The sequence below is a fragment of the Eleutherodactylus coqui genome, chromosome 6, assembly GCF_035609145.1.
Source record: "Eleutherodactylus coqui strain aEleCoq1 chromosome 6, aEleCoq1.hap1, whole genome shotgun sequence".
Classification (NCBI taxonomy): domain Eukaryota; kingdom Metazoa; phylum Chordata; class Amphibia; order Anura; family Eleutherodactylidae; genus Eleutherodactylus; species Eleutherodactylus coqui.
Window position 1 is genome coordinate 208942244 of NC_089842.1, and position 12436 is coordinate 208954679.

A 12436-nucleotide genomic window follows, 5' to 3' on the forward strand; every position below is an offset into this window, starting at 1 on the left:
CTGCTGTGTGATTAGGAGAGAGGCACGTTTCTGGCGTTCCCACATTCATCGCCCAATTAATGGGTCCACGCGGGAGACCTTTATTAGAAAATGAGCAGTGTGAGCAGGTCCTGTCGTGGATGGCAGAAAGTGCTTCGAGCAAGCTATCATCCACCCACAGTTCTGCGCCGTCCAGTGCTGCAAATCCGAATCCTCTGGCTGCTGCTCCTCCTTCCTCCCAGCCTCCTCACTCCATTACAATGACACATGCTCAGGAGCGGGAAGACTCCCAGGAACTGTTCTCGGGCCCCTGCTCAGATTGGGCAGCAGTGGTTCCTCTCCCACCAGAGGAGTTTATCGTCACTGATGCCCAACCATTGGAAAGTTCCCGGGGTCCGGGGGATGAGGCTGGGGACTTCCGGCAACTGTCTCAAGACCTTTCAGTGGGTGAGGAGGACAATGACAATGAGACACAGTTGTCTATCGGTGAGGTAGTAGTAAGGGCAGTAAGTCCGAGGGAGGAGCGCACAGAGGATTCGGAGGAAGAGCAGCAGGACGATGAGGTGACTGACCCCACCTGGTGTGCAACGCCTACTCAGGACAGGTCTTCAGAGGGGGAGGCAAGGGCAGCAGCAGGGCAGGTTGCAAGAGGCAGTGCGGTGTCCAGGGGTAGAGGCAGGGCCAGACCGAATAATCCACCAACTGTTTCCCAAAGCGCACCCTCGCGCCATGCCACCCTGCAGAGGCCGAGGTGCTCTAAGGTCTGGCAGTTTTTCACAGAGACGACTGACGACTGATGAACTGTGGTGTGCAACCTTTGTCGCGCCAAGATCAGCCGGGGAGCCACCACCAACAGCCTCACCACCACCAGCATGCGCAGACATATGATGGCCAAGCACCCGACAAGGTGGGACGAAGGCCGTTCACCGCCTCCAGTTTGCACCGCTGCCTCTCCCCCTGTGCCCCAACCTGCCACTGAGATCCAACCCCCCTCTCAGGACACAGGCACTACCGTCTCCTGGCCTGCACCCACACCCTCACCTCTGCTGTCCTCGGCCCCATCCACCAATGTCTCGCACCGCACCGTCCAGCCGTCGCTAGCGCAAGAGTTTGAGCGCAAGCGCAAGTACGCCACCACGCACCCGCACGCTCAAGCGTTAACCGTCCACATAGCCAAATTTATCAGCCTTGAGATGCTGCCGTATAGGGTTGTGGAAACGGAGTCCTTCAAAAGTATGATGGCGGCGGCGGCCCCGCGCTACTCAGTTCCCAGTCGCCACTACTTTTCCCGATGTGCCATCCCAGCCCTGCACGACCACGTCTCCCGCAACATTGTATGCACCCTCATCAACGCGGTTACTGCCAAGGTCCACTTAACAACGGACACGTGGACAAGCACAGGCGGGCAGGGCCACTACATCTCCCTGACAGCACATTGGGTGAATTTAGTGGAGGCTGGGACAGAGTCAGAGCCTGGGACCGCTCACGTCCTACCCACCCCCAGAATTGCGGGCCCCAGCTTGGTGGTGGTATCTTCGGCGGTGTATGCTTCCTCCAGTAAACCACACTCCTCCTCCTCCGCCACCTCTGTCTCGCAATCTAGATGTGTCAGCAGCAGCAGGACGTCGCCAGCAGTCGGTGTCGCGCGGCATGGCAGCACAGCGGTGGGCAAGCGTCAGCAGGCCGTGCTGAAACTACTCAGCTTAGGAGATAAGAGGCATACGGCCCACGAACTGCTGCGGGGTCTAACAGAGCAGACCGACCGTCGGCTTGCGCCGCTGAGCCTCCAACCAGGCATGGTCGTGTGTGACAACGGCCGTAACCTGGTGGCGGCTCTGCAGCTCGGCAGCCTCACGCACGTGCCATGCCTGGCCCACGTCTTTAATTTGGTGGTTCAGCGCTTTCTGAAAAGCTACCCACGCTTGTCAGACCTGCTCGGAAAGGTGCGTCGCGTCTGCGCACATTTCCGCAAGTCCCACACGGACGCTGCCACCCTGCGCACCCTGCAACATCGGTTTAATCTGCCAGTGCACCGACTGCTGTGCGACGTGCCCACACGGTGGAACTCTACGCTCCACATGTTGGCCAGGCTCTATGAGCAGCGTAGAGCTATTGTGGAATACCAACTCCAACATGGGCGGCGCAGTGGGAGTCAGCCTTCTCAATTATTTTCAGAAGAGTGGGCCTGGTTGGCAGACATCTGCCAGGTCCTTGAAAAGTTTGAGGAATCTACCCAGGTGGTGAGCGGCGATGCTGCAATCATTAGCGTCACCATTCCTCTGTTATGCCTCTTGAGAAGTTCCCTCTTTGCCTCTTGAGAACTTTCCACTCTCATTCCCGAAGAGGAAAGGGGTTCGAGAATGATGCTATACCACAGGGCGCTGGTGGACAAACTGATGGTAAACTTCCCATCCGACAGCGCTAGTGGCAGAAGGCGCAGTTCCGAGGGCCAGGTAGCAGGGGAGGTGCGGAGATCGAGCAGCATGTTCTGCACAGGCAGTGCAACACTGTTTAAGGCCCTGGACAGCTTTATTGCTCCCCACCAAGACTGTGTCACCGCTCCCCAGTCAAGGCTGAGTCGGCGGGAGCACTGTAAAAGGATGGTGAGGGAGTACGTAGCCGATCGCACGACCGTCCTCCGTGACGCCTCTGCCACCTACAACTACTGGGTGTCGAAGCTGGACACGTGGCCTGAACTCGCGCTGTATGCCCTGGAGGTGCTTGCTTGTCCTGCGGCTAGCGTCTTGTCAGAGAGGGTGTTTAGTGCGGCTGGGGGAATCATCACAGATAAGCGTACACGCCTGTCAACCGACAGTGCCGACAGGCTTACACTCATCAAGATGAACAAAGCCTGGATTTCCCCAGACTTCGCTTCTCCACCAGCGGACAGCAGCGATACCTAAGCAATACGTAGGCTGTTCCCCTCGGATGGAAGCCTCGTTCTCTATCACCATCCAAAACGGGGACATTTCTGCTTCATCAATCTGTGTATAATATTCCTCCTCCTCCTCCTCCTGCTCCTCCTCCTGAAACCTCACTTAATCACGCCGAACGGGCAATTTTTCTTAGGGCCACAAGGCTCACTCATATAATTTTTCAAAACAATTTTTATACGTTTCAATGCTCTTACAAGCGATGAAACTTTAACTTGAACCAATTTTTCGTTAAACTGGGCTGCCTCCAGGCCTAGTTACCACTTAAGCCACATTAACCAAAGCGATTAATGGGTTTCACCTGCCATCTTGGTTGGGCATGGGCAATTTTTTCTGAGGTACATTAGTACTGTTGGTACACCAATTTTTTTGGGCCCTCACCTACAGTGTAATCATTGTAATTTCTATGTTCTTCGCCTGCACTCATGGTACAGAAAGGTGTGTGGGGTTGGCCTACACTTTTGCTACATAAATGTAACTGGGGCCTTGTCTATACTGTAGCTACTGAAATGTGAAAGAGACTGTTATCTCCCTAAACTGCTGCAATGGGAATGTTACTGGGGCCTGTCTTGAGTGCTACTATAACTGAAATGGAACTAAGACTGCGCTCCCTCTATACTGCTGCTAGTGATATGTTAGTGGGGCCTGTCCCTAATGCTACCGCTGAAATGTTAATAATTCTGGGCTGTGCCTATACCGCAGCTAATGGTATGTCACTGGGGTGTGGAAACAGAGGCTTCACAAAGACATGATGGCGGCAAGGCCATTTCCCACCAACGCTGTTACTGTTAAGGTGCATATAACCACAGACACGTGGAGAGGACACATAGTGCCTCCAAAACATCCCCCTCCTCCTCCAACAATGAAAACATTCTTGGCAAATACCTTTGCATTGGTCTGTCTGGTGGCAGTCCAAGAATTTCACCTTTAACGACACAACAAAAGAGCACCACCACCATCCCCCCGCCACGGCCCACTTAATCATGGCCACATTCCGAAAACCAACTACATAAAACCGCGCTACTAGGTCCGCAGTCACCACCACATTACCACCAACGAGGTTACTGTTAAGGTACATATTACCAGTCTGACTGGGGCATGCAGTGTGGGCCGAAGCCCACCTGTATTGTATCTGACGTTAGCTCTGCTAAGTAGGGCACTGCAATGGGATATATTTATGTACCACCGGTGGGTTCCAGGGAGCCACCCATGCTGTAGGTGCACACGGAGTTTAACCTACATCTGTCCACTTCTAAAGAACCCCAGTCTGACTGGGGCATGCAGTGTGGGCCAAAGGCCACCTGCATTAAGCACGACATTACCTCAGCTATGTTGGGCAATGCAATGGGATATATTTATGTACCGCCGGTGGCTTCCTGGCACCCACCCATGCTGTGGGTCCACAGGGAGTTGTTACTACATCTGTCCACTTCTAAAGAACCCCAGTCTGACTGCGGCATGCAGTGTGGGCCGAAGCCCACCTGCATTAACCACGACATTACCTCAGCTGTGATGGGCAATGCAATGGGATTTTTTTATGTACCACCGGTGGGTTCCAGGGAGCCACCCATGCTGTAGGTGCACACGGTGTTTAACCTACATCTGTCCACTTGTAAAGAACCCCAGTAAGACTGGGGCATGCAGTGTGGGCCGAAGCCCACCTGCATTAAACATGACATTACCTCAGCTGTGATGGGCAATGCAATGGGATATTTTTATGTACCGCCGGTGGCTTCCTGGCACCCACCCATGCTGTGGGTGCACACGGAATTCCCATTGCGGAGTTGTACCTGGCTGTGACTATTTATAAAAAAACGCGGTCTGACTGGGCCATGCAGACACCTTGACAGAATGAATAGTGTGTGGCACATAGGTTCCCCATTGCTATGCCCACGTGTGCAGCTCCAGATGGAGGTGGCACAGGATTGGATTTCTCATTGCTTCTGTACAGCATTGTGGACTATCGGCCCGCCCCTTTTATGGGGGGGTCGCTGCCTAGCCATGCCAACCCTCTGCAGTGTGTGCCTGCTTTTCCTGTGGCAGACGCACTTATAAATAGACATGAGGGTGGCGTGGCATGAGGGCAGCTGAAGGCTTGGCAGGGACAATTTGGTGTACGCTGTGGACACTGTCGTGCGCGCGCGGGGGGGGGGGGGTTGGGCAGCATGTAACCCAGGAGAAGTGGCAGCGGAGTGTCATGCAGGCAGTGATTGTGCTTTGTTGGAGGTAGTGTGGTGCTTAGCTAAGGTATGCCATGCTAATGAGGGCTTTTCAGAAGTTGTTGGGAGGGGGGGGCACTCTTGCCGCTATTGTGGCTTAATAGTGGGACCTGGGAACTTGAGATGCAGCCCAACATGTAGCCCCTCGCCTGCCCTATCCGTTCCTGTGTCGTTCCCCTCACTTTCTTGAATTGCCCAGATTTTCACACATGAAAACCTTAGCGAGCATCGGCGAAATACAAAAATGCTCGGGTCGCCCATTGACTTCAATGGGGTTCGTTACTCGAACCGAACCCTCGAGCATCATGAAAAATTCGTCTCGAGTAACGAGCACCCGAGCATTTTGGTGCTCGCTCATCTCTAGTAAACACATAGAACAACAAACAAGGAGGAAGAAAACGTTCTTCCAAAGAGGTGAATGTGGTGCAACCTTCAGACGATGTGTAAACTATTGAGATTTGGTATTTTGCCAAAAAGATCTCAGTTTATTATTAAAACCAACTGGTATATGCGTTTCGAGGTATGGGAACCTCTTCCTCAGTACTTGTTTGAGATAACACATCTAAAAATGCTGGCAGAGAGTTTTTTAGGCAAATCTGGTGTGCGATCTTTGTGATATTGCATACTGCATTTTCGTGAATATCCCTTTGCCAGCCATTATGGTTTCTGTATTCTGTTCCTGGTATATGACTGTGCTCTGCCTTTGACTGTGTTTGTGATTAACCTTGACTCTGTCATTCTTTCTGACTTCTCAGTATCAAACCTTGTTTTCTTTGACTCCATCGTCTATTTTGCTCCACAATCAGCAGCTGCTCCATTGATGTGCCCCTGGGATTCATAGCAACAAAGACCATATCCCTTAATTAGGGAATAAATGGTGAAAACTTGCTGTTCCTTAGGTGTTAGTAGCTACAATGGCTCGGTCCCAGCCTGGTTGTGGTGGTGCAGCTGCTAGACAAACACTTACTATGATATTTATATGACACAAAATAACAATATAACACAATTTCAAGTATTAATTAATTATAAAGTAAACATAGCAAAATCACAAACCCTTAATTTAGGCTTCAAAATTTCACAGTTGATATTTCACTCAAACGTATAAATTTAAGTGAGTTGAATATGCCCTTCCACATTTAGGGATAAATCTCACCTCCCAATTTCTAAATTACAGTATTAGAATTTAACTTCAAACCCCTTATCAGTACTATCAAACCTAACTTAAATGATCTAAAAGCACATTTTATTTTATGACTGGGAAAATTTTCAGCTGTTTAAATGATTATTTTAGCTGAGAGCCTTTACTTATTTCTCTATGTCCAAATTCTCATGCCCATTTCATTTCTCAAACAAATACAATCTCATATTTGAAGTAGGGAGACATATTGAATTAAACTAGATAATCTGTTTCTTCCCCATAAAAAATTTCCCCTATATTTTCCAATACTATAGGCCAACAATTTTAGACAAATTCAGAACACTAGTTAAAGGGGTTGTCTCGCGGCAAGCATCAACATTTTAAATTACCCCATTCCCCCTGTCACCCCCCTGGCATAAAATAGCAAATTAAAGCGGTTTTTAAACCGCTTGCTACTCACCAATCCGATGAAATCAAGAGTTTAAAAAATCTTCTCCCTAAGGGCGAGCACCCACTGGCGTTTGCGTTCTCCGCGGGAAAAAAACGCAGCGTTTTCGCCGCGTTTCTCGCGTTTTTTCCGCGCGTTTTTCGCGGCGTTTTCGCGGCGTTTTGCGTTAATTTCCATTGACATTCATGGGTGCATTAGGAGAAAAATAGGGACACATATGCAACTGACAGTTCCTATGTTAAAAACGCAAACGCAACGCAAAAAAAACGCCAGTGGACAGGAACACATGTTATCTCTATGCCTGTGCAGGAAAAACGCAAAACGCAGGTAAAAAAACGCCAGTGGGTGCTCGCCCTAAGATGGCAGCCGATCTTTTCCCAGGGATGCACTGCGGTTTTCTCCCATGGTGCACCATGGGCTCTGTGCGTTCCATTGCCGATTCCAGCCTCCTGATTGGCTAGAATCGGCACACGTGACGGGGCGGAGCTACGATGACGACGCGGTGACCAGCTCTCCGGCACGAGCGGCCCCATTCACCAGGCAGAAGACCGCACAGCGCTAGCGCGTCTAAAAAAGCAAGAAGCCAGCAAAATTAGACGGAGCCATGGAGACGTGGACGCTAGCAACGGAGCAGGTAAGTGAATAACTTCTGTATGGCTCATATTTAATGCACGATGTACATTACAAAGTGCACTAATATGGCCATACAGAAGTGTATAACCCCACTTGCTGCCGCGAGACAACCCCTTTAAATAATATCTCAAAAATTTGCAGTAATTAGTTAAAAGAACTTTCTGGTAGGTGTTAGTGAAAGCTAAAAGGGGTTGTCCCGCACCAAAATGGGTTGTTTTTTTTTTCAATAGGCCCCCCGTTCGGTGCGAGACAAACCCAATGCATGTGTTTAAAAAAAAAAAAACGTTTAGTACTTACCCGAATCCCCGCTCTGCGGAGACTTCTTACTTACCTTACCAAGATGGCCGCCGGGATCTTCACCCACGATGCACCGCGGGTCTTCTCCCATGGTGCGCCGTGGGCTCTGTGCGGTCCATTGCCGATTCCAGCCTCCTGATTGGCTGGAATCGGCACACGTGATTGGGCGGAGCTACGCGATGACGCGTAGAAGGGGGCGGAGCCAGAACTCCGCTCGTGCCGAGACCCAAAAGAAGGAAGAAGACCCTTCTGCGCAAGCGCGTCTAATCGGGAGATTAGACGCTGAAATTAGACGGCACCATGGAGACGGGGACGCCAGCAACGGAGCAGGTAAGTGAATAACTTCTGTATGGCTCATATTTAATGCACGATGTATATTACAAAGCGCATTAATATGGCCATACAGAAGTGCTTACCCCCACTTGCTTTCTCGGGACAACCCCTTTAAAGATTGCTTTCCAAAGTATGTCTTTAGGTTTCAAATTACCGTAAATACCGGCGTATAAGACGACTGTGTGTATAAGACGACCCCCAACTTTTCCAGTTAAAATATAGAGTTTGGGATGTACTCGCCGTATAAGACCACCCCTCATTACCATGCATACCAAATCAAAATTTAAAAAACATCAGACTTGATTTCAATGTGGTAATTTTAATTCAAATGCTTATGACATGCAGGTACTTAGCAGGAAAACTGTCACTTATAAACATAAAGCTGTTTGTCACCAAAAATGTAAACATAAAACAGTGCAAGTGGATTAAACTTTTCATAATTCACTGTAAAGCTGAAAGGAAGGATAAGACAATAAACCCATGGGAGCCGCCCTACTGTTTGTTTTCTAAGCTGTCAACCAAACTGGAACTGAAGATAACAAAGAATAGAGAGAGAAAGTGCTGGCAAATCCCTGGTGAGTTAGCAACGCCTTTCATAACTGCAAGCTATGGTACGGTATTTTTACAGGTTTTGCTGGCGTGAGTTTCCCTTTAAAAGCCTTCAAAATCCTCCTGTTCGTCATCTGATATCATAAGTACATCAATCACATCTTGTGATACATTTGTAAGGCAGTCATCGTATGGATTGAATTCCGTATCAGATGGTGTGGTCTCAGCTTTGGCTTCCTCTTCATCTTGCCACAAGTAGTCGTCCTCCATACCATCTAATGAGTTTGATATGCCACACTTGATTACGGTTTCTGCATCAATATCTTTCCAGGCTTTTATGACAAACTTGCACAAAACATCCAACTGTGGAGCACGCATGTTTCCTCCTTTTGTGAATGACTTTTCACCGCTAACCATCCATTCATCCCACTGTTCTCGAATGCGATCTTTAAATGGCTTGTTTAGGCACACATCCAGTGGCTGTACCAATGATGTCAATCCTGCAGGAATAACCGCCGCATCTGTGTTTAGTCTCGCAAGCCTTTGCTTGGTGCTGGGAGTTAAATGAGCCCTGAACATATCCTACACCAGTAAGACTACGTTTTTGAATAAGTCCACCTGGTCATCTGCTCCATACATTATCAAGCCATAGCTTTACCCCTTCTTCATCCATCCAGCCTTTTTCATTCACATGTACAAAACAACCAACAGGGAACTTGAGTTTCAGCATTGTTTTTTTTTTTTTTAAATAATCATTGGTCCCAGTTTGGCGCCATCAACTGTGCATCCTAGTTGTGGTAAAACTGGACTTCTCATGTCCTGTTGTTTTAATTAAAATTGTTTTTTCACCTTTTTGATGGACAGTTTTATTTCCAACCATATCAAAATTCATTGGAGTTTCATCCATATTTACAATATTACTTAACGCATAGCCATGTTTAGTGCGCTGCTGTATTACATATCGATGGAAACTATTTACTTTGCTATCAAGCTCTGAGGGTAATTTTTGGGCAATTTTCGTCTTTTGCCTCAGTACCATATAATGCCTTCCCATGAATCTAGTACACCAGGATGCAGTGGCCTTAAATCTGTTGCTGTGATCTGGATTAGATTTGGCCCACTGAAGTGAAAACAAACGTATTTTATTTCGTGTCACTACAAAACCGTTATGGTGATGCTCATTCACCATGTCTGCTATATTTTTTTCAAGTTCTGGCCAATGTGGGGTGCCTCTTCTTAATGCACACTTACCCCTTGGCATACTCTTTAATGCTTTTTCATTTGCTTTCCAGTTCCAAACCATCTTTTCTGTTACTCCATATTGTCTTGCAGCAGCGCAGTTATTATGTTCCATGACAAAGTTTACAACTTTAAGTTTGAAACTGGCTTCATTTTTCTTTCTTCTTGCTGGTGGAGCCATGATGGGGTTTTGACTGTTAGACATGTGTATACCGTACTGTATGTACTGATGCTATACTGAATAAACAGGTACAGATACTGGTGCTGTATGTGGTATACAACCACCAGCCAATCACGGCAAGCAATGTACCTTACTGGCGATTGGCCTGCTTGGATTGGTCAGCCCTCCCTGCCTGCCCAGCTCTCCCTGTCTCCAAGACTATCACTTGCCATATTGCTCTGCAGCTATGCCACCAAGTGGTGCGGGAGGGCAGCCCCCAGGGATACATATAGGTGATTCCCTTTGGTGGTTACAGCGCCGTGGGTCTCCTGGAGCGCCAGCGTTCTTTCCTCCACTCCTGCAACCTGCCGTCCAGCAACCTCTGATGGCGTCCCGCCCATCACCAACTTCCACAAAGACCCTGGGTCCCAGGTAGGAGACTCACCCTCCAGTCAGCGCCGCCCAGCCTGCGCTTCCTTGCCGCGGTGTTTTCGGCATCAGCAAGGGCCCCACAGAGCAGAGAGTCCAGCTGTCAAGTGCTGATACTGCAGACCGACAGGCAGAGATGAGGAGGCTGTCGGCGCACACACGTCAGCACAAGTCCTCCGCGGCAACATCGGGGGGGTGTCTGTTACCCTCCTGCCCGAGCCAACTCCTTACAGCATGGTCAGTACGGCAAGTTCAGCAGTACGGCGACCGCAGATTCTCCTGTCCAGCTCGGAAGTTTTAGTACCCGCTATATAAGACGACCCCCGACTTTTGCAAAGATTTTGCTGGGGTTAAAAGTTGTCTTATATGGCGGTATTTACGGTAGTTGTTTATAGTCGAGCTCAGAAATAGCTTGTTATACCACAACACAACTGGATGTGATCAAAAGAGGCATACAAAATGGCTAACTGATACAAACGGCTGTGCATAGGATAGAACATGAAGTCATATTCATTTCACTAACAGTCACCCTGTTTGCGACTGCTTCATCATGCTACATAACACCCTTATACCGACAACAGAATGACCTCTGACTTCATTCCAAAAACTTGAGCTAACCACTAGGGAACATGTTGTCTTACCTAACCAGGACGATGGAGGTTCCTAGTAGCCGTCCATGGTCCTCTGGTAACACCTGTGTAGTTGTGGCCCCAGCTTGTCCCTAAGGCCAATATTCTGAGAGGAGAAGATTTATATCTCTGCGTACTGGGATAGATATATCATGATGAAGCATGACGCAACCATTTAGTTGTATCTAGTCGGATGTCGTTTGACTAACACAAATTACGCATCTGTGTATTAATGGACCTGTGAACCAATTATTATATAACTTATTTGATCTTGTATGAAACAGCAAAAGAGTATACAATTTACCACTACACTACAAAGTATACAGAAAAGTAAACGAAAACCAAAAATACTGAAACTGGAACTTTCTGAATATTTCTATGAATAGACTCTGAATTATTAATTCGGTTGAAACAACAAATACCGCACTAACTCTTACACTATGATTGAATCCCATCAATTGTAGCTCTAGTCTGTAGAATAGCTTCTTAAGTACCTCGTACATCCACCAGAAATAAGTCAAAAGCCTAAGTACCCTTGCCATATCACATGCTCTACCGTTTATTACCCTGCCATTAGTTATTACTAGACCCTGGAACCCCACTAGTGATGCTCCCAGAGCTATTACTTCACTATTACTCAGCCATGTGGAAGGTCTATCACAGGTTTCATGAAGCTGATAGGCTGATAGCCTTTGAACCAAAATCTGATTATATGATGTCTGCTAATACACTAAGTAATATGTAACATAGCCTGTGTATAATAGAATTATGTTTTACTCACTCTAATACACTTTCTTTTCATGTATAGACACAGAGATGCTGATAAGCATTAATTCAACAGCAGTGTCCAAACTAATACATCCACTTCCAAAATGCAGGAACCCTTCAGCAACAAATGTCAACCCGGAGCTCTCCATATTAAAACCTTAAAATAGGGGGCGCATGATACAAAGAATTACCAGCATCAAGCTCAAACCAACCACTTCTAGCTCCTGAATACAACACTACTTCTGCTGGACTCTGCAAACTAAGACTACCACTAGAGATGAGCGGGCGTACTCAGTAAGGACAGATACTCGAGCGAGTATCATCCCTACAGAGTACATGCCTGCTCGCCCGCAAAGATTCGGGTGCCAGCGGGGAGCGGCGGAGGAGGGGGGGGGGAACAGGAGGGAGAGCTCTCCCCCCGCTCCCTCCTGCTTACTCCCGCATAACAGTGCTTATCCATGCCGGCACCCGAATCTTTGCGGGCGAGCAGGCAATTGCTCAGTAAGGACGATACTCCCTCGAGTATCTATCTTTACTGAGTACGCTCGCTCATCTCTAACTACCACCATTAAGGCAGCTAAATGGAAGCATCAGATACGATGAACTATCGCTGATCTCTGCTGGATGAAAACCGGGATGGCATCAAAAGTGCAGGTAAGCTGCTTGCTATAAATCCAAATGA